At 52.3% G+C, this 25398-nt stretch overlaps 9 non-coding genes across 9 annotated transcripts; 5 read left to right on the top strand and 4 right to left on the bottom strand.

Annotated features, from left to right (window-relative positions):
* Positions 1–86: 86 nt before the first annotated feature.
* On the bottom strand, positions 87–158 carry TRNAA-AGC (transfer RNA alanine (anticodon AGC)). The gene has a single exon. It is a non-coding gene; the product is annotated as a tRNA-Ala (tRNA).
* A 1435-nt stretch (positions 159–1593) lies between these two features.
* Positions 1594–1665, top strand: TRNAA-AGC (transfer RNA alanine (anticodon AGC)). Its single transcript has one exon. It is a non-coding gene; the product is annotated as a tRNA-Ala (tRNA).
* Positions 1666–10948: 9283 nt separating this feature from the next.
* On the top strand, positions 10949–11021 carry TRNAF-GAA (transfer RNA phenylalanine (anticodon GAA)). The gene has a single exon. It is a non-coding gene; the product is annotated as a tRNA-Phe (tRNA).
* A 521-nt stretch (positions 11022–11542) lies between these two features.
* Positions 11543–11615, bottom strand: TRNAF-GAA (transfer RNA phenylalanine (anticodon GAA)). Its single transcript has one exon. It is a non-coding gene; the product is annotated as a tRNA-Phe (tRNA).
* A 1125-nt stretch (positions 11616–12740) lies between these two features.
* Positions 12741–12814, top strand: TRNAT-AGU (transfer RNA threonine (anticodon AGU)). Its single transcript has one exon. It is a non-coding gene; the product is annotated as a tRNA-Thr (tRNA).
* A 1260-nt stretch (positions 12815–14074) lies between these two features.
* On the bottom strand, positions 14075–14147 carry TRNAF-GAA (transfer RNA phenylalanine (anticodon GAA)). Its single transcript has one exon. It is a non-coding gene; the product is annotated as a tRNA-Phe (tRNA).
* A 2204-nt stretch (positions 14148–16351) lies between these two features.
* TRNAA-UGC (transfer RNA alanine (anticodon UGC)) lies at positions 16352–16423 on the top strand. The gene has a single exon. It is a non-coding gene; the product is annotated as a tRNA-Ala (tRNA).
* A 2535-nt stretch (positions 16424–18958) lies between these two features.
* TRNAA-CGC (transfer RNA alanine (anticodon CGC)) lies at positions 18959–19030 on the top strand. Its single transcript has one exon. It is a non-coding gene; the product is annotated as a tRNA-Ala (tRNA).
* A 3096-nt stretch (positions 19031–22126) lies between these two features.
* TRNAA-AGC (transfer RNA alanine (anticodon AGC)) lies at positions 22127–22198 on the bottom strand. Its single transcript has one exon. It is a non-coding gene; the product is annotated as a tRNA-Ala (tRNA).
* Between the last annotated feature and the right edge of the window lie 3200 nt (positions 22199–25398).

A 25398-nucleotide genomic window follows, 5' to 3' on the forward strand; every position in this document is an offset into this window, starting at 1 on the left:
CCGGCATGAAAAGAGAACACCGTCTTGAAGCAACCACGTTGGGAAGAGTCGAGGCCACAGAACCCACAGGGAACCCCGGACGCGCGTGGAGGTGCCGGGGATCGAACCCGGGGCCTCGTGCATGCTAAGCACGCGCTCTACCACTGAGCTACACCCCCTCCCGCGCACGGCTTGCGGGCCCCACCGTGCTGGCTGCGGCGAGCGTCGGCAGGTGCGGGACTCGGCGGAGGGGCCAGGGTCCGCTCGGCGCGACGCTCCTGCTTCCGCAACGCGCCCGGGAAGACACGGGCGCTCCCAGCTCGCCGCCCGCCGCCTGCCCCCCTAGGGCGGTCTCAGGCTCCAGTGTCCTCCTGGTCCTCCGCGTCCTTCTCCGATCTGCGGCGCGCTTAGAAATCTGTGAGACGCGGCGCTGGGCGTGCAAAGACCCGCACCTGCGCGGGACCCAGAGGAAAGGGGGGGGGGGGGCGCTGAACGGGGAGGGAGGGAGGCGGGCACCACCCGCGGTGCCCAGGACATCCCGGTCCAGGTGCGGAGAGGCGGCCGCGGTGAACTGCTCCACAGCCCGGGTGTGAAATGGCAAGGAGTGCGACAGCCCCTCCTCTCCGAAACCGCTGCGCCCCACGTCCTTGGAGAGGGCGTCCTCACGGTCCCGCGCGCGCTCCTCGGGTCCTGAGAGCCGGAGGCGGGGAGGGGATTAGGAAACAAGCTCCTGTGGACAGTGCCCCTCTTCCAGAAGAAGTTATTTCCGAGGGGAACTTGAAGGAAGGGAAAGAAACGCATCTGATCTTTGTAAGCGCATTCCTCGCGCAAAACACTAAAAATCCGTCCCTCCCAACCGTCCTGACGTAGGTGTAGGTGCGTCTTTGTTTTGAACTCAGGTTCCTTCCACCGAAGAGGAGACTCGGTCGTCCAACACTAAACTTCTCCCTCATCAGAGGACTCAGACGTTCAATTCGTGTGTTTATTTCTGTTCGAGGGAGCTCCGCCCTCCACCCAGCGCGGCCCCGGGATCCAGCGCCGGATGCTGAACGGAGACACCCAGGCGCCCCTGTCTTTGGTTAATGTTAATCCTCAGTGCCTCCAAGATTTATCCAGTGGTTCGTGTGTCCTAAGCTAACCTTCACCTGTAGAGCACTTGCTTATCTTCTGGCAGGGAGAGACGGTCCAGGCTTCTCTTGTGATTTCCCTGCCCAACCCGGGGACCGCAAGTTCTTCCTGCAGCCTTGGTTCCTTGTGGGGATCGGTATTAGGAAATTAAGGAGGGGAGTAGCTGTCCCACACTGTTTCCACGCTGCTCCAGCAGACAGAGCTGGGACCAGGCTCTTCTCTTAAAACTTTGTGTGGCCCCGGCTTCAGGGTGGGCTGACCAGCATGAATGGGTCTCCGGCAGGTGCCTTTCTGTCCAGCGTCATTGCCTTTCTCTTCATGCGGCTGGGAAGAGAATGCAATCTAGGGCCTTCCGGAATAAGGGAGCTGTATATGAAGAGTCTTGTTGTTAGCAGCTTCAGGTCCTCGGGACTCTGGGGGAGGTAGAGGGCTGTGATTAAAACACTTCTAAAAAAAGAAAAAACAGAAAACTAGAGACAGCGCGTTGGGGGTGTAGCTCAGTGGTAGAGCGCGTGCTTAGCATGCACGAGGCCCTGGGTTCGATCCCCAGTACCTCCATTTCTCGGTTTCCAAGACATCTTCTGGTGCAGACACACCTTTTGATCTTCGTAAAAAAAAAACTCCAGGTTTCTGTCTGCAGTGCTCCCGTTGTTGGGAGGGACATGCTCTCTCTGTGAACTCCCTAGATAAACATTTTGGAATACAAAGTGGTAGTTGATGCTCATTTGCTCAAAGTCGGTGTTTTTATTTTCCATCCACCCGGAGCAACCGCTGCTGTGTTCTATAAAGTCTCACACTCCACAAAAACTGCGCTGTGGGGGAAAATGTGTGTTAGGAGAGCCAGAACCTCTCTGACCTGGAAGGGCAGCTCCTGACACAGTCGACCCACACCCACCTCACCCTCCGGGTGCCCCAAACTCGCATCTGGAACCAGGTCAAGAGGGTCTCTCTTGGGGGTGAGGGAAAGTTTAAAATTAAAGGCCTAGGAAATCTGAAAAAGTCAGCCTGCTCGAGTGCTTCCTGGAAAGACGGTTTCTCCTCTGGAACGGAGAACACAGGATTGCCCAGCAAGGAGCAGTGGCACTAGTGAGCTGCATAATTTGCTGGTCCTGAGCCCTGCGAACCGCGCAGGTGACAGGTCTGGAGACAGGTGTGACAGGTCGGGGACAGTCCATCCCGGGCAAAGAAGCAGGCCGCCCTCTGTTCCCTCGCCATCTCCGGGAAGACGGAGAGGTGCTCAAGGACGTGGGTGTGAGCTGAGAAGGCGGACGCTGCTCCCTGCCACACGCCCTGTTTGGATTCCAAAATTAAAGAAGTGACCAGAGTGTAGGGAAAGTTCCCCATCCCACTGGCCCTGAGCCCAGATTCTGGTGTTGATGTCAAAACACTGCCTCTTGGAAAGGCCACAAAAGATGCAGAGCAGGTGTTCTAGGAACTTAGGGGAGCATCAGAGAACGAAGATGCACCTTGTTCCCAACGTGGACAATCGCGTTGTGCTTGTGGGACAATCCTACCTTCTTCCCCAGGGAGTTTTAAATCCACAGTCCCCATAAAAATGATAACTTTGAGGAGTCCTCGTGAATTTGATCATGCCACCCAGTTCGTCAGGTAAAACAGTTTTGATGGCTGACCTAAACCAGAAGAAAATATTGCACAGGGAGGCCTGAGGGCAAAGCAAGAGATCTGAGCGAAGGAGAATGGCTATTGTCGCTCACAAAAGAGGTGACTTGTCTGGTTTGTGTTAATTCAGTGTTTGTGGCAAATAATGCGCCCCTTTCAGGAAACCAGACCGCCACGTTAATCAAGAGGCTCTGTGAAGGCTTTGCTTCAGGAGTTTCGGAACCGTGCTTCTCTCCCACCCCGTAAATGTGGGCGACATTGCAAGTCATGCCCAATCACCGGTTGTCCCAGGAATTAACTTATAAACTCTAGGGGGTGCGCTCCTCCCAAAGTAAATGTTCATTTCCAAGCAGTTCCGTGCCTCTGGGTTTCATGCAGTCACTGGCCCAGGAAGACACACCTTCCACTCTCCCCTCTCCCCTGGTGATTCCGCCAAACATGTTCCAAGAAGATCACACTCTTTCATTTTTCCTCCAAATATCTTTACTCCTTAATTTAAATTCTGTACATATTGTAAATACGTAGTTATTCATAAGAGAGAAACGTTTTTATATTACACTACAACCTGTAAACAGTGTGGGTTTTTCAATTTGTTAGGAGTGTTAGGAGGAATCCTAAAGAAAATTCTACATCACTCAAGGTCTGTATCTATTGCAGAGTCCCGAGAAGATAATTTCCTGAGGGCAGTGATTCCTCAACTTTAGTAAGATCATGTTCTTGAAATCCACACTACACCTGGGTTGTAGGAAAGACAGTTTTCTCTTCTAACGAAGATGTCGGTTGGTCAGTTACATGTGTAGGTTCTTCCAGGAGCATCATTCCTCAGACCTTCACGTCTTCCCAATATCCCACGCCTGGCTCTCTCCCCCAGCCTGTCCTCTCTTTTGGCATTTTCTCCACCTTCATGGCAGAAGTCAGCCTCCGGCTCAGGCTTCTCCACCCCAGACGCTTGAACGTGTACTACACACGTAACCATAATCACAGGAGTACCTCAAAACCAACTGGTCCTTCTGACTTTGTAATCTATCCCCCTTTCTGATAAAGAGCTCGGTACCCAAACTGCACCATCCAAACGGGGCTATCACACATCCATCAACTGCGCTAGCTGATCTGTTCTGGTTGTGAGTCCATTTAAATTTTTAAAAATAAAATCTGAAGGTTTTTTTCAAAAGATTTTATTTATTTCTTGTTTATTTGCCTATTTATTTGAGAGTGAGCACAGTAGTGCGCATATGCATGAGGTAGAGGGGCGAACCCAGGGAGTGGGAGAGAGAATCTCAAGCAGACTCTGAGCTGAGCGCAGAGCCCAAGCTGGGGCTTGATCTTATGACCCTGAGCTCACGAACCTCAGCCAAAATCAGGAATCAGACACCCAACTGAATGAACCACCCAGGCTCCTCTAAAAATCCAAAGTTTAATTGGAAAAATGTAAAGAAGTTGGAGGGCAACACACATTGTCTTTTGTTTTTTGTTTTTTAAGATTTCTTTATCTGTCAGAAAAAGAGAAAGAGCACAACCAGGAAGCAGCAGGCGGAGGGAGAAGCAGGGTCCGCACTGAGCAAGGACCCCAGTGTGGGACAGGAGGCTGGGATCATGACCTGAGCCAAAGGTAGAGGCTTAACTGACTGAGTCACCCAGGCGTTCCTGCAACACACTCTTTAATTCATTTCTACCTTGACGTTTTGTCTGTGTGTGCATGTAGGGTGAGGGTCAGTCAAAAGACACCTGAAATAGCCCAGAAAAGAATCTCTATTGCGTCTGCGTGTGTGGATGTGCTGCGCGTGTTCTTAAGATGACACTGGGCCATCTTGATTTCTCTGGTGACATGGAGAAAATTATAAAACATCTCTGGTCATTTTAGCTGAGCCTTTTCATTTTTCCTACTGCCAAACAGCCTTGCAGATGACATACCATCACTGGTAGAGTTTTGCCCTTGTCTGGAATGTCTAAATGTTAAGGGTTCCAGGAAAGAACAACGTTTAACATTCTTAAATGAAGGGTAAGTCCACTACTGAGATTAGAATACTAAAAAAACTGAAAGCAGACAAAAACTAAGGTCATAAAAATTCAGCTATGAAAACCCAACTTCATCAATAACTTCTTTCTTGGTATTCTTTGGTATGGATACTAAATCACTTTGCTTTATTTTATTTTGCCATATGTTCATTCACCACTTCTAGGACATCTTTGATGCAACCTTTGGCTAATGTCGTGGCAATCACAGTTTTTAATAAAGTACGATTTTGTAACAGCCTGCATCACTAAATGTTATTATGTAAAATATTGTGCAAAATATTGTAAAACAATGTTATTATGTAAAATTATTATGTAAAATGTAAAAAATATGTAAAATTTTAAAAGTTGTGTAAAATAAAATATTATGGGGGTGCCTGGGTGGCTCATTGGGTTAAGCCTCTGCCTTCAGCTCAGGTCATGATCTCAGGGTCCTGGGATCAAGCCCTGCATCAGGCTCTCTGCTCGGTGGGGAGCCTGCTTCCCCCCCACCCCCCACTTGAGATCTCTGTCAAATAAATAAAGAAAATCTTTTTTAAAGTAATAATAAATAAAATATTACATAAATAGTAAACATCTGATCTTGGATTCAATCTTCCTTTCAAAATATTCCATTAGTTTTGAATATATTTCATGTTTTGGTGTTAACGTAACTTATTTTAATGACTTTGTTGCTTGATTAGCCAACGCTTTTCTGCAAATACCCCCGAGTGCACTTCAATGAATGCACATCAATGAAGACTGGAAAGCCAAATTTAACCTATGAAAGACCACATTTCCACCTAAAACCAGCAGGCCCAATTTTGGTCTTCATTTTTTGCAATCATTTCTATTCTCATCATATTGAGATACTACTGCTTTTTGACAAAAAAAAAAAAAAAAAGTCAAAAAGAATTTAGTTTAGTCTTCAATAAACTAGGTTGAAAAATAAATTACATAGGGGTGCCTGGATGTCTCAGTCAGTTAAGCATCTAATTTCCACTCAGGTCATGATCCTGGGGTCCTGAGATCCAGCCCTGAGTTAGGCTCCCTGCTGAGTGGGGAGCCTGCTTCTCCCTCTCTCTCTGGGGTCCCCCTGCTTGTGCTCTCTCCCTCCTTCTCTCTCTCAAGCAAAATAAATAAAATCCTTAATAAATACATTCTTTAATAAATAAATGATATAATTTTTTGAATTTTCTTTTTTTAAATCTAAATTCAGGGCGCCTGGGTGGCTCAGCAGGTTAAAGCCTCTGTCTTCAGCTCCGTCACGATCCCAGGATCCTGGGATGGAGCCCCACATTGGGCTCTCTGCTCAGCAGGAAGCCTGCTCCCTCCCCCATCCTGCCTGCTTGTCTGTCTGGCAAATAAATAAATAAAATCTTTAAAAAAAAAAATCTAAATTCAATTAACATATACTGTATGATCAGTCTCAGAGGTAGAGTTCTGTGATTCATCAGTTGCATGTAACACCAGGTGCTCATTACATAAAGTGCCCTCCCTAATGTCCATCACCCGGTTACCCTGTCCCAACACCCACCTCCCCTCCAGCAGCCTCAGTTTGTTTCCCGAGATTACAAGTCTCTTTCTGTTTGTCTCCCTCTGTGGCTTTGTCTTGTTTTATTTTTTCCTCTCTTCCCCTATGATCCTCTGTTTTGTTTCTTAAATTCCATGTATGAGTGAAACCGTACAATAGTTGTCTTTCTCTGATGGACTTATTTCGCTCAGCATAACACCCTCTAGTTCCATCCACGTCGTTGCAAATGGCAAGATTTCATTTTCTGATGGCTGCCTAGTATTCCATTGTGTATATATACCACATCGTCTTGATCCATTCATCTGTTGATGGACATCTAGGTTCTTTCCATAGTTTGGCTATTGTGGACATTGCTGCTATAAACATTCGGGTGCACGTGCCCCTTTGGATCACTACGTTTGTATCTTTAGGGTAAATACCCAGTAGTGCGATTGCTGGGTCATAGGGTAGCTCTATTTTCAACTTCTTGAAGAACCTCCATGCTGTTTTCCAGAGTGGCTGCACCAGCTTGCATTCCCACCAGCAGTGTAGGAGGGTTCCCCTTTCTCCGCATCCTCGCCAGCATCTGTCGTTTCCTGACTTGTTAATTTTAGCCATTCTGAAAGGTGTGAGGTGGTATCTCATTCTGGTTTTGCTCTGGTTTTTCTGGTTTTGCTTTGTATTTCCCTGATGCCGAGTGATGTGGAGCACTTTTTCATGTGTCTGTTGGCCATCTGGATGCCCCGCCATCCCTGCCCTGCCCTTCAGTCTCTCAAACCAGCTCAGACAAACCTTTCTCACTTTCCTCTCTCCCTATCAGTTTACTCACTTTCCCCTGCTCTTATCAAAGCTAGATCCGTGCCCTCCGTGGACTGCCTCTGCCCCGGACCCATTTCAACGCCACGGGCCCCATCATTACCAGCGAGGCCCATCTTCCGAGGAAGATCAGAGTGAAGGAAACGGAACAGGGAGCTCTGGCTGGTGCAGGGTCTCCTGAACCCGAGGCCACAGGCACGGCAGCGTTAGATCATGCGTGAAGACACTTGTCCACTGGCGATATACGGAGGCCACGAAAGGAAAAGAGCAGGGAGAGGAAGAAACAGGAAGAGTCTCAGTCCGTTGTCTCTGAAACCGGTTTGCTCTTGCAACTGCACCAGCTCAGTGCCACAGCTGTGGCCGAGAAGCAAACCGGCCTGGTGTCGATCCCGCCCCACCGCCCACCCCCACCCCCATCCAGTCACCAGACAGAGTGAGTCATGCACGGGCTCTTCCTGAGCAAGGTGACCGGGTGCCCCACAGGAGAGAACTAATCACTCTTTCTATCGACTTGGTGCTTCCCAGGTTGAGAAACGGGCAGGTGGAAGTCGGGGCTAAGTGAACCCACACCGTCCCGGTGCCACAACAGGTCCCCCAGTCTCACCCGATGAGGGAAAGGTACTCAGCTCTCGTCATAAAGAACTGCCATCCCTCCACGACAGGCCACATCCTCCCCACCAGCTCCTGCAGGGATTTCATGTCTTCAAGTCGTCCCTGGCACCCCGTCGGACGCCGGCTCCCCGGCTGCATGAAACTGTGCTGTCACACAGCAGCTCCGATCACAGAGAGCACTAGAGGACACACGTAAAGGCTTTGGAGTCCAGCGAAGGTTAGCAGGGCCACCAACCAAGAGCATGATGTTCCCGAGGCCATCAGCTCCACAGCAGGACTGAGGCCCATTTCCTCCCTCTGATTCCTGCACCCCTGAGTCCTGATGACAGAGTTACAGCGCCATAAACCGGTCCCTGGTTCAGAGCAGTTCCCACCTCTCCGATGTCTTACCCTCGCTCGCGGGGAGGCAGTCTGTGCACTGGTACCACACCCCGTGTTTGAAAGGTTGTTCCCATGTCCAGTCCGGCCAGTTGCTCGCTTCAGAGTGATGGCAACACGGCAAGACCAGCAAACTCCGGAATATTAGCGCACTGCCACACTTCCTTTGCTGTAAAATGGTTTTATTATCTCAGAAGCAATGCTGTGGGATGCCGTGGAACAGAAGACATTCCGTAAACTCGTGGGTGGTGGTTTTGAGGGAGCATTGCAAGGGGTAGAGGCAAATTGATACCAGGGTAAGTATCTATTTGGGTGAAAATACACACGGTCTGACCCTCTGATATGGTCATGGCCAAACGTCGTGAATCTGACGCGGGGGTGTCGCCGGCTCCCCGTGGAATGACGGCATATGCAGACTTGGGGTTTGCGACAGTTGTACGGAATGCTGGACAGAATGTTGTCGTGGGCTCCAGAAATCTGTCGTCTCGCATCTCACAATAGCATGTACAAGCTTTTAGAGAATGTGTACACGTGTTCAGAATGTGTTTCCCCCACAGCTCTGGTGCTTTCCGACTTGGGACTCGGTCTTCCCAGCCTGAGAATCTGGCGAGGTGGCCAGTTCCAATTCTGGACCATCCTTGAGGATGGCCGTGTCGCGTTGTTGACTGGAGACCTTCCACAGAGACAGCTGCTCGGATTTCCTATTTCTGCCCTGTGACGAGTGCTGCTCTGCATGGCCCGCGTTAAGGCTCGGATTAGGCAAGACCGCGCCACGCCTGGAAGCCCAGCGCTCACTATAACTTGGCGATTTGTGCTCTCCCACAGCCAGCAACAAGCCAGAAACTAGTTTTTAAAGAGCATAATAATTTGCAGAGGACGCCATAGTTCACCCCCAAATCCCAAGGGTCTGTCCTGTGATTCACTTGCAGAAGAATGCTAGAACTCCAAATGCTTCTTGGCCCTGCTGACCAAAGACGAGCCCTGTGTGACGCCTGTGTGGCTCTGCTACCACGACTGCCGGAGCAAAACACCAGACATTCCATGGCTTAACCACCAGAAGTCATTTTCTCACAGTTCTACAGGCTCCAAGTCCAAGATCAGGATGTCAGCAGGTCTGGTCTCTGCAGGCGTCTCTCCTTGAGGCAGCCTTGCTGTGCCGTCACGTCTCTCCTCGGTCTGCACGTTGTCTGTGCTCTTGCCCCCCTTCCTACAGGCATGACATCCTTGCAGAAGTCACCCTGGATTAGGGCCCACCCATATGACCTCATTTTTACCTTAATCATCTCTTTAAAGGTCCCATCTCTAAATACAGTCCCAGGCTGAGATCCTGTGGGTTGGGACCTCAATATACAATTTTGGAGAGACAGAATTCAGCCCCAAACAGTGCCCAGTTTCTAGCTGTGTAAAGAGCGAACTATGTTTTACAGCAAAAGCTGTGCCTGAAGCAGCAGCGACCCACCGATTTGTCCCAGCGATGGAACTGTCACTGGGACGGCAGCCGGAACCAAAATCACCGCTTCCCTAAATTCACAATGACTCTCTGCCACGCTCCGTGACGCTCTGTCTTCTGCACAGACCGGCAGGCAAGCTGAGTGGACATGTGGTAAGAACCACGTCCCTGTCCAGCTTTCATGTCCTTGCTGATGGCACTTGTCTTGAGAATTCTTCCAGAACCGCAATGTCCTTTGTGTCTATTATTTTGGCACCTAGAGGACTTATGGCTTCCAGCTGGCCTTTCCCCACTTCGTACCTCGCGGGCAGGAATCCAGTCCAGGCCTCCTTGAATGAAGAGGAGCCTGGCTCCATGTGAGAAGGGAACTTGGTACACAATGAAAAACGTATACGGCGAACACTTCTGCTCCAGCCTTCCCCAAAGAAAGTCCACTCACCGAGGCAACTGCTGGAGACAGAATGTGTGGAGACTACTGAACACGACTCTGAGCTGACATTAATCCTGGAACACAGGATGCCACTGTGGTCTCCCGGTCGGAGAGGTGGTTTATACACGTCGTGTGACGGATAGATTCAGGCTTACCTTACTGCACATCTATTTGAATCCCTGAATCTGCCCCATAGGTACTTCCCAGGACCCAGGACCCCCGGTTGGAATAGATACACCCAGCCCCTCCCTCATCCCATCTCCACAACGGGGGGAGTCATTTTTACCATAGCACCTACATCGGCCACTCCTGCACAGCAGAGCATGGCCACTGCAGGGACTTTTCGGGAAGAGGCTGTTCTCTCCTCACCAACACAAGGACTCCAAGAAGATAGTCCGCTGGAGCAGGAGTTTCAGCGAACTTTTTCAGTAAATGGCCAAAAAGTAAATATTTTAGAATTTGCAGGTCACATGGCAAAATCAAGGATATAGGTACTTCTATGAAACAGAGAAACAATTTCCACTTTTAAAAATGAAATTAAAGTATAAATAGTTGAGTCCAGTAATTATTACGACTAATAATTAGAAGAATGGAAATATCTTTGGGGATAACATTTGCTCAGTTGGGGTTCAAAGTTACTGTTCCCCCTCATCAAAATTTCTCAGCATTTTTGGAGATAAGGAAAGACAAAGGAACAAAAAGACGAGAAAAATGACGAACCTCAAGAAGTCTTTCCTTGGGTTTCCTTTGTTGTCCGAGCGGTGCGTGGGTCGGCTCACAGGATGCGGAGGAGAGAAAGGCTGCGGGGCTGGACCTCACCGCCGCGCCCCCCGCCCCCTCCCCACCTGCCACCCCCCGCCGGGAACTGGACCAACCTGCGCCCCCGGGGCCTCCGAGCCTGTCCGGGTCGGCACACATACCGCCCAGCGGGACGGTCACACTTAGGGCATCCAGAACCCCGAGCGAAGGCTGAACCCGGTCCGCGGAGTGCAGGGGTGGGGGAGAGGCAGGGAGAAGGCGTGCGGGGGCGGCCGGAATAGCTCAGTTGGGAGAGCGTCAGACTGAAGATCTGAAGGTCCCTGGTTCGATCCCGGGTGCCGGCAGGCGGGCGTTTTGGCCCTGGGCCGGTGACAATGTCCATGGACGCAGCCATCCTACAGCGCTGACTGCGCGGCCCCTGACCGAGGGACTGGCGGTGGCAGCCCACTTTTGTTCCTCCCCCGTGTCGTGGAAGCCCCGGGGGGAAGGAAAGCAGCAGACGCTCCGGGCGGACACGCACCGGACCCTGATGACGTTGGGGACCCGTCGCTGTCGCCGCGGCAAGTGGCGCGCGCGAGGCGGTGCGGAGGGAGCGCCACAGGCCGTATCCGAGCAGCGCGGGGCTGCAGCCCGCAAGCAGCGGGGCAACGTGCGCCGGGTGTGAGTGCGGCCCAAGCCGGCGACAGTGATTACTCCAAAACTGTAAAAACCGTGTAAAACTGTGTAAAAACAGAGCCTATTGTGAGAGGCGGAATTTATGAAATTCGGACTTCACTGTGTATCTATTAAGTCTTGTTGGCCCGCAGGCATGTCCCTTCGTTTAGTGCTGGGCGCGACCACCCGGGCAGCTGCCAAAACGCCCGCCTGCCGGCACCCGGGATCGAACCAGGGACCTTCAGATCTTCAGTCTGACGCTCTCCCAACTGAGCTATTCCGGCCGCCCCCGCACGCCCTCTCCCTGCCTCTCCCCCACCCCTGCACTCCGCGGACCGGGTTCAGCCTTCGCTCGGGGTTCTGGATGCCCTAAGTGTGACCGTCCCGCTGGGCGGTATGTGTGCCGACCCGGACAGGCTCGGAGGCCCCGGGGGCGCAGGTCGGTCCAGTTCCCGGCGCCGGGGGTGGCAGGTGGAGGAGGGGGCGGGGGGCGCGGCGGTGAGGTCCAGCCCCGCAGCCTTTCTCTCCTCCGCGGACCCACGCACCGCTCGGACAACAAAGGAAACCCAAGGAAAGACTTCTTGAGGTTCATTTTTCTCGTCTTTTCGTCTCATTATCTCCCAAAATGCCGAGAAACGGAATCCAAGGACGGCGCCCATTCGCCGCAGGAAAACGATCTACATGAACACGGCCAGGCGAGTCACTCGTCACCCAAGCCCCCGGAGAGCAGCTGCCCCCGGAGTGGGAACAGACAAGGTGGCAGCGCCCGTCGCAGCCGAACTTCGCGGGAGAGGAGGCGGCAGGAGCAGGACACGCGCCCGCCACTCCCCGCCTGCGGTCTCATCTGGTAGACGGCCCCGCGCAACGGCCGAGGATGACGGGGAGGGTCTCCTCTGGGCTTTTCAACACCAGGGGGTAGACGCCCCGCTGCCGGGCTCCAACCACCCTGCGGGGCCGAAAGAAGACCGTGGTACTGGCCCCCGCCCGTCTCCGTTTAGCTCCGGGTGGTCTGGGGCCCTGGGTCCGGGGCAACTCGCGTCCTCGCCGCCCCGCCGAGCGCGGGTGGCGGCGGCTCGGACCCCGGGAGCAGAGGAGGAGCCCCGCGCCACGACGCAGGACGCCGGGAGGCGCAGGACCTGGTCCGCAGGGGCGCCGCGGGGCCTGGGGACTCGCCGCCCACCTCTGGCCTCCCTCTGCGCGCGCTTCCTGGGGGCCGCATCGAGAATCCGAGCCCACTGCCACGAGGTTGTGCAGCGCAAGGCGAGAAGACCACTGGGCGGGTGTGCGGGCCACGGTTGCTCCCGTCCGGGTTGCTCTGGACAGAAGGCCAAGAAAGGGCGGGTCAGCTCAGAAACAGCTGCGCGGCAAAAGCCACCTCGGATGCCGGAATCCCAGCATCCTTCCGACGTGGCTCCGTGGCTTAGCTGGTTAAAGCGCCTGTCTAGTAAACAGGAGATCCTGGGTTCGAATCCCAGTGGGGCCTGGGCAGCTATGGGTACGTGCTTCTTGCTAATCAAAGAGGCGTTTTGCCGGTTTTCTTAAAACTTGGACTTGTTGGTTCCATTTCGACCTCAACCGTCACCCCTCCAGCCCCGACTTTGGACGTAACAGGTTGTATCCCAACATCTTGCACGCAAAATGGCACTGATTCTGGTATAGCCGCACAAAGCAAGACTGCCGCGAAAGCGGGGAGCAGTAAGGGGACACTAGCATGCTACTCTGTTTTCTTGATGCGTCTTTTTGTAAACACGAACCACGAGTTCCCTTGGGATTTTCCCGGCAATGTTATCTCCGGTATTCCAACCCCGAGTTCAGAGGGGAACTGCGGACATGACTTTAACAAGATACTTGCCAGTGCTCAGATCATAACTCAGCTGCAGGTGTGTGCAGACCCTGGGGTGGCCATGGGGTAGATATACTGAATCCAAGAGATGTATATGTTGATGGCTGGTGATCTGCACCGGTTACATCGGGCACACAGTGCCAAAGGAAAATGGAAGGTCCCTCATTCTAAACAGCACAGAAGTCTGTGGCCCACCGACCGCTTGGCCCTGCGCGGGTCTTGGCCACCCGCTGCACCCTGCATCAGACTTGGCCTTCCCTCCGCGGGTGTAAAATCGGGGCTGACCCCGGCGGAGCACTAACGGGAAATCCAGAATCTGCTGCGATGGGCCAAGGCCTCACTTAGATTCTTGTGCAGTAAGAATCTGAGGTATAATGCGGTGGCTCTTGGGGGCACATGTAAACAGGTTTGTGGCTTTCACTGCGACATCGACTCTCCTCTCCCTGTGACCCAGCAAACTAACGAATGAATGGATGTATGAATTTATTTTTAAAGGAGAGGGAAAGTGCCCTTAAAAGTGGTAATAAAATATAAAGTTTTTTCCCCTTTCTTGGTCTCTCTCGACCTGTTAGTTATTTTTCACTTGCTGATTTAATGTCATTCTCATTAAGTGGACTCCACTTGTAAATTATCAGCAGGAATGTTACTGTTCACCTTCATTTCACACCTCAAGATTCACGGGGCCAGGCGACCGCTGTCTGGAGAAGGAAAAGCAGCGAAAGCCGGAGGCGCATACTGCCCATCCTTTCCTTTGTCCAGATGCCTGTCCGGCTGTCCCCTTGAACAGCGATTACAAAACACAGATTCAAGGTGTAATTATTGTCGAGTTTCAAGATGGCAAAAATAGGTCTGGGGGTGGCAGGCTGGCTGTCTCTGAGGTGGACAAAAAGTTACTCAGCCTGCCGAAACCCGGGATCGAACCAGGGACCTTTAGATCTTCAGTCTAACGCTCTCCCAACTGAGCTATTTCGGCTGCTTGGAAGCACTCCTTTCTGATATTTGTTTTTCAATACGTGGGATTGTTTTCATCTTCGATTTTAGGGGATTCCAGATTCTTTAAATGCTGCTGTTGAAACGACCAGTACGTCATCCACTCAGAAACTGGGGGGCATCTATTATCATATCTTCCATCCATAGCGCTTGGACCCAGTTCCTGGCTGCGGGGGATGGTAGGTGGAGGAGTAAGACACAAGAGAGGTAACAGGGTTCCAAAACATAAAGCCTTTCCTCTCTTCCTCATCCTGCCAGTTAACCCAGATACATCTCAGAAAATTAAGGAAACCAAAGAAAAAATTTCACGGGGTCCCATGCACAGGAGAAAATCTTTGTGATCTTGGGTCAGACAAATACTTTGTAGATATGACAACGAACACATAAAATTATATAAATTTAACCTCATCAAAAAATGTTAAATCCTGCTCTGTGCAAAGCATGTTTAAAAGAACAGAAAGGCAAGTCATAGACTGGGAGACAACCTTTGCAGACCATATATCTGATAGAGGATTTACAGCTAGAATATATAAAGGGCTCTTAATTGTCAACAATAAGAAAACCTGATTTAAGATACCCAAATAGGGATGCCTGAGTGGCTCAGTCAGTTAGGCTGCTGCCTTTGGCCCAGGTCATGATCCCAGAGTCCTGGGGTTGAGTCCCATATTGGGATTCCTGCTCTTTCTCTGCCCCTGCCTGTTTGTGCACTCTCTCTCTCTCTCTCTCTCTGACAAATAAACGAATAAAATTCTTTATAATAAAATAAAATATCAGAATATTTAAGCAGGGGATGTCAATGAAGATAAAAGGATGGCAAAGAAACAAAAGACACACAACATCAGTCATTAAGGAAATACAAATTAAGCCCATAATGATAGACCATTGCAGTTATAAGAGTTGTTAAAATTTTAAAAATGCCAGCCATACCAAATGTTGGTAAGAATGCAGAGGAAATGAAACTCTCATACATCATCAGCAGAAATGAAGAGGAGGACTTTGAAACAGTTTGACAGTTTCTTAAAAAGTTGTAGGTGTACCAACCCCATGATCCAGCCGTGCAAATTCTAAGTATGTATCCAATGGAAAAGAAGTAAAACTGTTACGTGCATACAAATTCTTGTATACAAATATTCACATCAGTTTTTTTTTTTTGTTTGTTTGTTTTGTAATCACCAACAACTGGAACAACCCAAAGGCTTACCATAAGTGGGTGAACGGATAAACCAGTTGTGGTCTGTCCATGCCACGGAGTACTACTCAGCACAAAATGGAATGAACCACTGATACATTAAACATGGGTGATCTCAAGACAATTATAATGAGTGAAAAAAGTAAAACCAAAAAAGTAAATATGATATGGTTCTACTTGTATAAAACGTCAGAAAATGCAAACTAAACTACAGTGACAGGGAATTAGGTCAGTGGTTGCTTGGGAATGGAGAGGCAGGGAGAGGGAAGGAAATTGAACGTAAACATTTTCTTCCTCTCTACTTCTCTCCCTCCCCCTTCCTTTTTCTTTTCTAGATTTGCCAGCCATCTTCAGGGTGAAGACTATTTCTCAAGATACGGAATGAGGGACACAACACAGTTGGAAATAAGCAATAGTCATTTTCATTCTGCACATAGGCTGTCAAGGTGCTTCCTTGGTTTTCTGGAGAAGATATCCTGGTGTTGAAGAGGGCTGGTGAGCAAGGCAAGGTTCAGTGTAGAAAGTGAAGGAAGAGAGTAATCACAGACCAATGACACTTGAAGAGGTGGGTACAGACAAGACGGTCAATGCAGATTAGGTAGAGTGATCTGTGGAGGAGAAAGACACCACAGAGAAAAGGAATGAACACAAGTGAAACTCCCAACCTGAGACTCTCCGGAGAATAGTAGTCAAAAACAAAACAAGACAAAATACAGGCATTAGGATAGTAAGAAGCTCTTAGAGAAGACTGACCCCAGCTGGGAAGAACCTGCAAGCTGGAATGGTATCAATTTGAATTTAGAATTTACTATACTTGAGTCTAGAAAAAAAAAAAATTCCATTTAGAAATTGTAGAACTAGTACCATTAAGAGAATAAATGTTCTCTCTTTCTCTCTCTCTCTCTCTCTCTCTCTCACACACACACACACAGCCTTGCCAAAGAATACAAAAGAGAGTCATATTTCTTAATATATCACAGAAGAAGCAGCCTTTACCTGGGGGTGTAGCTCAGTGGTAGAGCGCATGCTTTGCATGCATGAGGCCCTGGGTTCGATGCCCAGCACCTCCAAAGGCACTTTCTTTTTCCTATCACCAATGTGCTCCACATCCGTACAGTCCTTCAGGGATGCCATATCTTCTTTTCCGTTTTTGTTTTTTGCTAATTCTTTGTTCAAAAGTGATTGGTGTGACATAAGAAGGAAGAAAGGAGAAGGAAAGGCTTATTCGACATCTGAAAATGCAACCAGCCGTGTCACCCAGACCACCAGTTTACAATAGGACTTAAGGACGAGCCACAGTAAGAGGGAGAGAGAGGGAGAGAGGAGGGATGCGTGGAGGAGAGAAGGGGAGGGAAGAGGAGGAAGAGGGGAGAGAGAGAGGGAGACCAGAGCGATTTCTTTAAGCTAATCCTAAAGACAAGGGCATGAGAAAAATCAGGTGATGTGAGAGTCCACTTGTGTCTGGAAAGCACTTTGGACTGCAAGCTGAATGCCTCGGACAAATGACTCTCCGGATCCTTTATTACATACCAGAAACAGAACACATGAATTCAAACATGGACTTTTGTTTTTCCCGTAAGAACCTGAAAAATGACAAAGTAAGGAAAATCCCATCATCGGTCTGCTTTAATTTTGGAGACAAATTAATGTTCGTCCCCCACAGTAGAGAACGCTTCGCTTGCAGATAAATCCACAGAATGGACAGGTCTTGGCTTCTGAAAGTCAGCCAGCTCCTGTTCCCTTCCATTCACTGTCCCTGAAAATGTTGAGAACAGCTGTTCTGCACTCCCAGTGTGCTGGAGGCAGGAGACCCTCCCTATGGACAGTATTTCTGCTCAAAGGCGGTCCTCTGGGGACGAGAGGAACCGATGTGGTTTCCTCGAACAGATGCTGTAAGTGCAGTTTCTGCTTTGGTTTCTCTTGAAATAGCCCCTCTTCCGAAGGCGCTCTGTGGGGAGTCTGACTGCAGTGAGATCCCCAGGCTAGGAGAAAGCCCGAGCTAGAACGGGGATCAGCAAAGGGACCGGGAAGCCACACAGGGTAGCTCCGATACCCTGCACGGAGGTTCTTCTGACCTTCTGACCTTTGAGTCCAGTCCTGCTACCAGCTCCGTGAAGGGCAGTGAGCAGCCCCAACTCCAAAGGGCAGGGGAGGCCCAGCCAAACTTTCTGCCCCTGGGAATTATGAGCAAATGTAATTGATGGTTATTTAAAGTCACTCGGTTTTGAGAAGTTTGGTACGTAGCATTCTATAACTAAATAGTCATAGATTGGCAACGAGGGGCAAAGCAGAGATGATCACCTCATCTGGAAGCTGATGGTATGAAACGGGACTTTGGTGTTCCAAGGGAAATTTAAGACCACAACAAGGAATATAAATCTTTTTTTTAAGTGAGATCAGTCTAGAAGCACTCTCATTTTTATTAATTTTTTGAAGATTTTATTTATTTGTCACAAAGAGAGAGAGCACAGGCAGGCAGAGGTAGAAGCAGGCTCCCTGCAGAGCAAGGAGCCCCATGTGGGACTCAATTCCACCATGCTGGGACCATGACCTGAACCGAAGGCCCCCACTTAACCAACTGAGCCACCAAGGCACTCGCTCTCTCTCTCTTTTTTTTAATAAAGAACCATTTATTTAAGGCACTCTCATTAAAAAAAAAATTAATAAGTTCCTTATCTACCAGTTTTGATGGAGAACTTTAAGCCCTTGCTCCAGGCACTTCTAACATGCCCTCTCCTCCCAGGCACGTGCATGTCGGAAATTCAGGTTCAGAAATATCTGCAGGGTTCCAGACTCCGACTGTAATGGCCTCCGCAGACGTCCTCGGGGGGCTATGGTGCAGACACGTAAGTTATGTCCTGTCCAAACCCAAACTATACATTCCCCCCTTATTGCTTCACCTACGCTCCCAAAGCAAAAACAAATCAACCAACCAGTAAGGCCGTCAGCCGAGCAGAACTCTGACCCTTCCTCCCTATCTACTATTCTTTGCAAAAGTCATCACCGTCGGTGCAATCCAACCTGCGGGTCTTCCTAAGTACTAAGTGTCAGACTCCAAGGAGAGCCCAAACCCCGTGTCAGTCTACCTTGTTCTTCAAATTTCTCCCGTGCCCTTTCACTGTTAAATTCAGCGTCTTATGGATCTAGTAGATCCCTGAAAGAGCCTCCGAAGCCGGCTGCTTAGACTAGGACAGAGAGAGACAATCGGGGCACTGTGCACAGGTAAGGCTCTCTCCTGCGGCAGCCCGGGCTCGCCTCCCCCAGTCCCGCTTCCCAGGGGCCAGCGGAGCCCGCAGCAGGCGGCGGGGTGTGCGGGAGCACACACTAACGCGCTCTGGGGAGAGCTCCCGGCGGCTTCCATGGAGGCGCTGGAAATACGGGACAGGAAAAAGGAAACCATGAGTCAACAGGCCTTGAACTGATGAAACTCAAACCTCACATGAAGAGGCTCAGACTCCACGACCGACCTGTCCCACCTGACTACGGAAGGGCTTCCCGAAACCTAGTCGCGCTGGACACGTTTGGTTTCTCCAGCAGAAACAGGACGCGAGCCACACACACGACTTCAAATTTATGGAGGATCCCCTGGGCCCCCCCGAGCAGGCGGGGGTGTAGCTCAGTGGTAGAGCGCGTGCTTCGCATGTACGAGGCCCCGGGTTCGACCCCCGGCTCCTCCATCCGAGCTTTTTGCGTGCGGGTTACCGCGTTTCTTTCAATACTGTGTCATTTCTACTCCGTGGAGCTGGGGCCCCCCAAGAGGCGGACATTCACGGAAGAGGTGAGAAAAGCAAGACGGCGGCACTCCTCAGCCTCCCCGCCGCCCCAAACACCAAGCTGCAGCCGCACCCACAGACCGCGCACTTTCCGTCTCGCTCGGCGGAATCCCCCAACAGAAAAGAGGGGAAAAAAGTCTCCTAGGTGGTGCGGGGACTGCGCGGTCCAAGGCGGGACTCCCCCCGCACCTCCCCACCCCTGCCCCGGGGAGCGCGCCGGGAGCCCGGCCTCCGCGGGGCGGGGAGCGGGGCGCGGCCCTCTTGCGTGCGGCGACCCTGACCCAGCCTCGCGCGCGTCCGGAGCATCCTCTGGGAGCCGGAGACCGCTGGCTGCCTCGCACGAGCGAGCGCGCCCCGACCGCAAAGGAGAGACCCTGGAATCCGGAGCACGGTTCCGCGGACTCCCTACTAAACTGATGTTCACAAGAAGTTGACACAAAACGTTCACGGAGCACCGCGCTGAAGCCCCGTCTCAGAAAACGGCAGACGACGGTTTTAGATTCCTTACCTTCCACGCGTCCTCGTGAACTCTTTGTTCCCAGATCTTTAACTGAATTAACACCTCGTGCAGCACCACAGCGAATGTCCTGGAGGAAGATGCGGCCAAAGCTGTTTGGGTGGGAATAAGGGCAAATGTATAAGTTGCTTGTATTTAAACAAGCAAGTAAACATCACTTGTTAAAGAGACGGCGGCACCAACTCCGGAATATGGACTATCAGCGATCTCCGCACGTCGTATGTTGGGTGAATGCGCCAGAATCGTCCATTTTCCTTTGCAAAGCCTTTACATGCTACCTTCTGTATTAGAAAGGGATGCTTTAAAATGCGAAGTCCAAATTTAAAAGATGACATCTAAATTCCCTCCTGTGGAGAAGCTAAAAGCACGTTCCTCCTAGTTCCTCTGAGATCAGGAGAGGGAACAGGGATCCATCACAAGCTCCATCTCCTTGAGGACTCAAGCCCCAGACAGCCCGTTCGCCAGCGGGCCATCTCCGGCTACCCACGTCCAGGTGTGTTGTAGTCACGCTGCTGCCTAAATTACTTCAGCGCAAAAGCTAAGGGAATGAGCTTTCCTTCTCTCTGATTCTCACTCTCTTGCCTCCTGACTGGGACACAGAGTCATCAGCAGTGGGAAACAGCTTGGACCCCCCTCTTCCATTTTGGCAAGCACCCATTCTCCAGCGTGATCTTCCCCCTGGCTCTTTGCGGCCTCGGGGTATGTCACATGGAGCCCTGAAGAATCTCTCAGAGACTCTCCCAAGCAGCTGTTAAAAGCAATGAGAGATAGGAGGTCTCCATAAAGCAATGGAACTCTGGCCACATAACTGGCTAGGGCACCCACAAGTGGGATACGTTTCTCCAAGGGAAGGGAGTTGCTGAGCCCTAGACCCTCAGAGCCTCAACCACGGGTATGCATGGCCCACCGTGACTCAGGGGGCTGCAGGCTGGGGCTCTGAATGTGTCGCTCCTTCTAGAACTAGTGGTGCGGTATCACGGGTTTCCTACATCATTCCACGGGGGTCTCTGCTCCTCCAGCCCTTCTGGCTGTCGTCTCCAGCAGGAAATGCTAGAAGAAGGGCCTGAAAAAACAGAACCAGAAAGGTTGCCTCTGGGAAGTTAGATCCAGATGGGAAAAGGAAACATCCCAAATAAAAAACAGTAATTGTGTGTCGTCAGTGGTTGCTATAGCAGAGTCTGGAGCCCAGCAGAGTCTGGAGCCCAGCAGCATGCTCCGAAACCGGGCAGTGGTTTCGCCTGGAGGACTCTACCTTCTGTCTCCAGGACCCACAAAGAAGTACAGGGCGGCCTTCTGGAGGCAGAGCAAGAAGCGGTTCCCAGAAGCACTTTCCATTTATAACAACCTCCGCACCCCAACCCCGGCTGGCAGGCGCGCCTCCAAGCTCAGCCATCACCGGGGCGCAAAGAATAGAGCTTCCCTCATGTTGGCAAAATTGGTAGTGACCAAATATGAGAGTGTGTGTGTGGGGTGGGGGGGGGTAACCATAAACGATTGTATTGTCTCAGTTTCCACTCGGATACTTTTCTCCCGGTGCGAAACCTGTACCCTCCCGACTACCCCAGTAAGTTCTCGATCACCTACCTCTCCGGGTCCCCAGTCGTCTCCCCTCCTCTCCCTCACCGGGCGAGGCTCAGTTGGCGTCGGGAGGGAGAGGAGGGGAGTGGAGGGGGCGACACAGGGGTGGTGAAGAAGGGAGCAGAAGAGGAGGAGCCGGCGGGAGCCGCGAGGAAGGCGCGCGGGGCCCCCGCGGATCCTCACCCGCGCGGAAACTTCCCGCAATTCGGGCGGGCGTTTCTCTGGCTCCGGTTCCACCGGGGGGTTAGGAGACCAGAAGGTTCTCCTCCTACGGAAAGGGGGCTTCAAAGCGTTCGTCCCACGGGAAGGCGCAGCGCCCCCGCGCTCCTGGGGACTGCTGAAACCTGCGGGGCTGGGCTCTGAGGGCCGCCCGCTGCTCCGGCTCCTCTGGAAATCTGAGTTTGGACAAGGGGCCTTGGAAGCCTCCGAGTGGCACGGCGAGCGCTTGGGCGGGACGCTGACACCTCTTCCCAGGAAGCAGCCGGGACCGCAGCGCTCCGGCCGGGTGAGTGCGCGGGGACGGAGACGGGGTGCAGGGGCGAGTGCTGGCGGGACGAGGTCTCCGGAGCAGCAGGCAGGGCACCGACCCGGGCGCAGCCAAGGGACAGGGGTGGAGGATCTAAAGGAATTTTCCCGAGGGCCTCCTCCCGCCGCCCCCTTCGCCTGGTCCTTCCCCACTTCTCGGTAGAAGGCGCCGCGAAGCAGAACCGGCGGTCCCCGGACGGTGCGTCAGGGGAGCGAGCTCTTTCTGGCTTCGCTGTGCGGGGCAGCGGGTGGGGAGATCCGAGGCGCGGCAGGGCCACGGTGTTAAGTGGTTCAGCGCCAGACCGCCAGCAACTTAAAGGAAAAGCGCAAGGCCGGACCGCACCCTCTTCACCCGCACCGGGGGCGAGGCCGCGTGGCGGTGGAGGTGCCGGGGATCGAACCCGGGGCCTCGTGCATGCTAAGCACGCGCTCTCCCACTGAGCTACACCCCCGCGGACAGGGGCCCCCGGGACGTGCCGCCCGGAATTTATCCAGAGCCGCGTCCGGGGCGGTGGTGCTAGCCCCAACCCCGAAGTCTGCGCCCACCGGATCTCCCAGGGGCGCCGGGAGAGGCGGGAGTGCGCCCCGCGCTCGGCTCTTCCCATCCCGGGCTGCCTTCCGCCCAGCTCCCGCCGCCAGGAGCGGGGAACCCGGTGTCGGTCCTCGGGTCCTCGCTTCTCAGAAACGCCCCACTCCGCCCACGCAGCTGCTCGCACAGCCCAAGGTAGTGCGGGGCGCGGGGGGCGCCAAGACGGTCCGGGGCCCGAAACGAGCCGCACGCGCGTGTCCCGGAGGCCGCTCTGGCGCCTGGGGTGGGGGACGCGACCGCGGCCAGTTCGGGCGGCCGCTCGGCTTCGGAGGACAGTAGCCGCGAGGCGGACGACGGCGACAAACGCGGACGCCCCCGTGGCTACAGCGCCTGTCTCAGACCGAGCTGCTCGCGCACCGGGGGAAGCACAGCGCCGCTGGGAGCAGTGTCCCCGGCACCGGCCCGCAGAGGTCATCAGGTCCCGAGGCGCAAAGTCGCCACTTCCCACCTCCAGGCAAGACTGGGTGCAGCTGTGAACCTACATAGGAATTTTGGAGAAAATTCTAAGCCTTGCCGCAGGAGAGGAACCGGAGAGGAGAGGGCGGGGGGCCTGCGTCGGGAAAGGCAAGTCCCTGGAAAAAGAGGGAGCGAGGAGGGGCGAGCGGGGACGGCTGGAGAAGGGACAGGGGCCGGGCGCCCGCGGGACACACGTGAAGCTGACGGAGGAGAGAAGAGACAGCGAGGGGCAAGGACAGGAGAGGAGGGATTTGGGGTCGGATCTCAGAGCCCAGGTAGGATGGGGACAGGACTGAAGGTAGAGAGTGGCCGCGCCCGCGTTCCTGCCGCACGGTCTCCAGGCCCTCGGAAGACCGGGTAAGGGCTTTGAAGGGTGCTTCCCACAGATGCCTCTGGTTCGGCGGAGGATGGTGTGACTCTGAGTGACTCCTGTCCCACCCCGAGGCGGCTGAGCGCTTTCGGCTGGGCAGCTGCGGTCCAGCATCTGGAGCAGCCGCCGCCGCGTTGGCAGTTTGGGAAGGGCGGGGTGGTGTGTACCCCGGGTGGGAGCATCGCCCGGTTCAGAAACACTGTAACCCTCGTTTTCTGCTTGGGCATTTCACTGACGGGACTGTTACCTGTTAGGGTTCAAAATGCAAGGGAAAGAATGAGGGGGCGAGGTGAAGCATGACAAAGGTCTTTGGTGTGAAGTCCCACCGAAACCCTGGTGCTCCGAGGTGGCTCTGCCGACCTGAGGCGGGCGGGGGTCTGAGGATTCACCCCCCCACCCCCCGCTGGTGGTAGTTCTTTCCTCTTCCCCTGAAGCAGCTGGCCCGCGGAACAATGTATCACTTAAACTAGAACCCCTGGGAGATTTTACTAGTTACATTGAGATACAGCTTCAAGAAAACCACAGACTGGCAGCAGGCCTTTGGGGGAGGGGACGTGGCACGACCTTGAAGCTGAGCAGCTGGAAACGCCCGCGCTCAGGGCGACCCCCGGCGGCACCTGCTTCCCTTTTCCGTTATCGCTCCTTTCTCCTCCCCAAAGCGCCGGTTAAGTTAGAGGAGTCCTTTGACTGTGCTTGGTTAACTATAAACGTTACCCGCTCCTTGTTTGTCCACAAGACCTGCGACTAACTTCATCGCTCTTCTGTGGGCTATTGTTTCTATCTAATAAAAGCAAGACTGAGGAGTCGCGGGTGGCAGCAGTTTTTCAGACTGTCTCTCCTGCTCCCTTTCTCTTGCAGCTGGCTTGTTTGTGCCTAATTCTTCTCCCACTGGAAGCGGCAAGTGGTGCCCCATCAGGGACTTGAAACAGGAGAAGCCGCCCCAACGTGAGTTTTTGCCCGGCTGTGCCTTCTTCCCCGCTGATGAGTTGTGGGTACTTACCGCAGGGTGTGGGTAGTTTAGAGAGTAGGAACGATTATCGCCCTTATATTTGCTTACTGAGAAGGCTCCTAAAGGCGGGGGGAGCAAAAGTCAGCGACGGACAACTCATGGAGCTTTTAAAGGTAATTAAAGAACATTGCTCCTGGTTCCCTATATTAGGGACTTTAGATGTGCAAACATGGGGAAAAGTAGATTATGAGTTAAAACTTTTGCATACCAGGGATGCCTGGGTGGCTCAGTTGGTCAAGCAACTGCCTTTGGCTCGGGTCATGATCTAGCATCCTAGGATCGAGTCCCACATGGGGCTCCTTGCTCAGCAGGAAGTCTGCTTCTCTTTCTACCTCTGCCTGCCATTCTGTCTGCCTGTGCTTGCTCGCTCTCCCTCTCTCTCTGACAAATAAATAAAATCTAAGACAAATCCTGAATACTTAAAAAGAAAAAACTTTTGCATACCAAAGGAAAACCAATTCTAATTACTATATGCCCTACTTGGACCCTCATTCGCTTCTTACAAACCCTGATTCAGAGAGCAATAATGAATGTTCAGGAGAAACAAAAAAAAAAAAAAAAAGAGGAACCTGAACATGCCATTCAGTATGAGAAAGAAATTACTAAGGCCGTCAGAAAGGAATATATAAAGAGGAATCTCCTCCTTCTCCTCCAATAACAGAACAAGAGGTGCCAATGGCACTGTTGCCATCGGCTCCACTGTCCTTTAAGAAGGCACCATTTAGTGAAAAAGAGGAAAAATACATGCTATCAGCTATTCAGAAAGGCCTCCTTGAAGCACAGCGAGCGGGAGACCTTGATGACTTCATCTTAATTTCCCGGTGGTTATTACAGGACATATCGCTCCAGGACATGATCCTAACAACCCTCATGGTGTCTATGAGCCCAAACATGAGCCACTTCCCTTCAAATTATTGAAGGAACTAAAACAAGAAGTACAGAACTATGGAGTTAATTCTCCATTTACAACGGGAGTCAATTCAAGGTATCACAGAAGGCAGTCGACTTATTCCGATTGATTGGTCATTGTTAGCAAGAACAGTTCTTTCTCCAAGTGAGTTCTTAACAATTTAAAACATGGTGGCAGGATCATGCAGAAATGCAGCTGTCAGGTGCCTGGGGGGCTCACTGTGTTAAGACCTCTGCCTTTGGCTCGGGTCATGATCTCAGGGTCCTGGGATGGAGCCCCACTTGGGACTCCCTGCTCAGCAGGAAGCCTGCTCCCCCC

Source organism: Mustela nigripes, chromosome 5 (assembly GCF_022355385.1).
Source record: "Mustela nigripes isolate SB6536 chromosome 5, MUSNIG.SB6536, whole genome shotgun sequence".
Taxonomy (NCBI): domain Eukaryota; kingdom Metazoa; phylum Chordata; class Mammalia; order Carnivora; family Mustelidae; genus Mustela; species Mustela nigripes.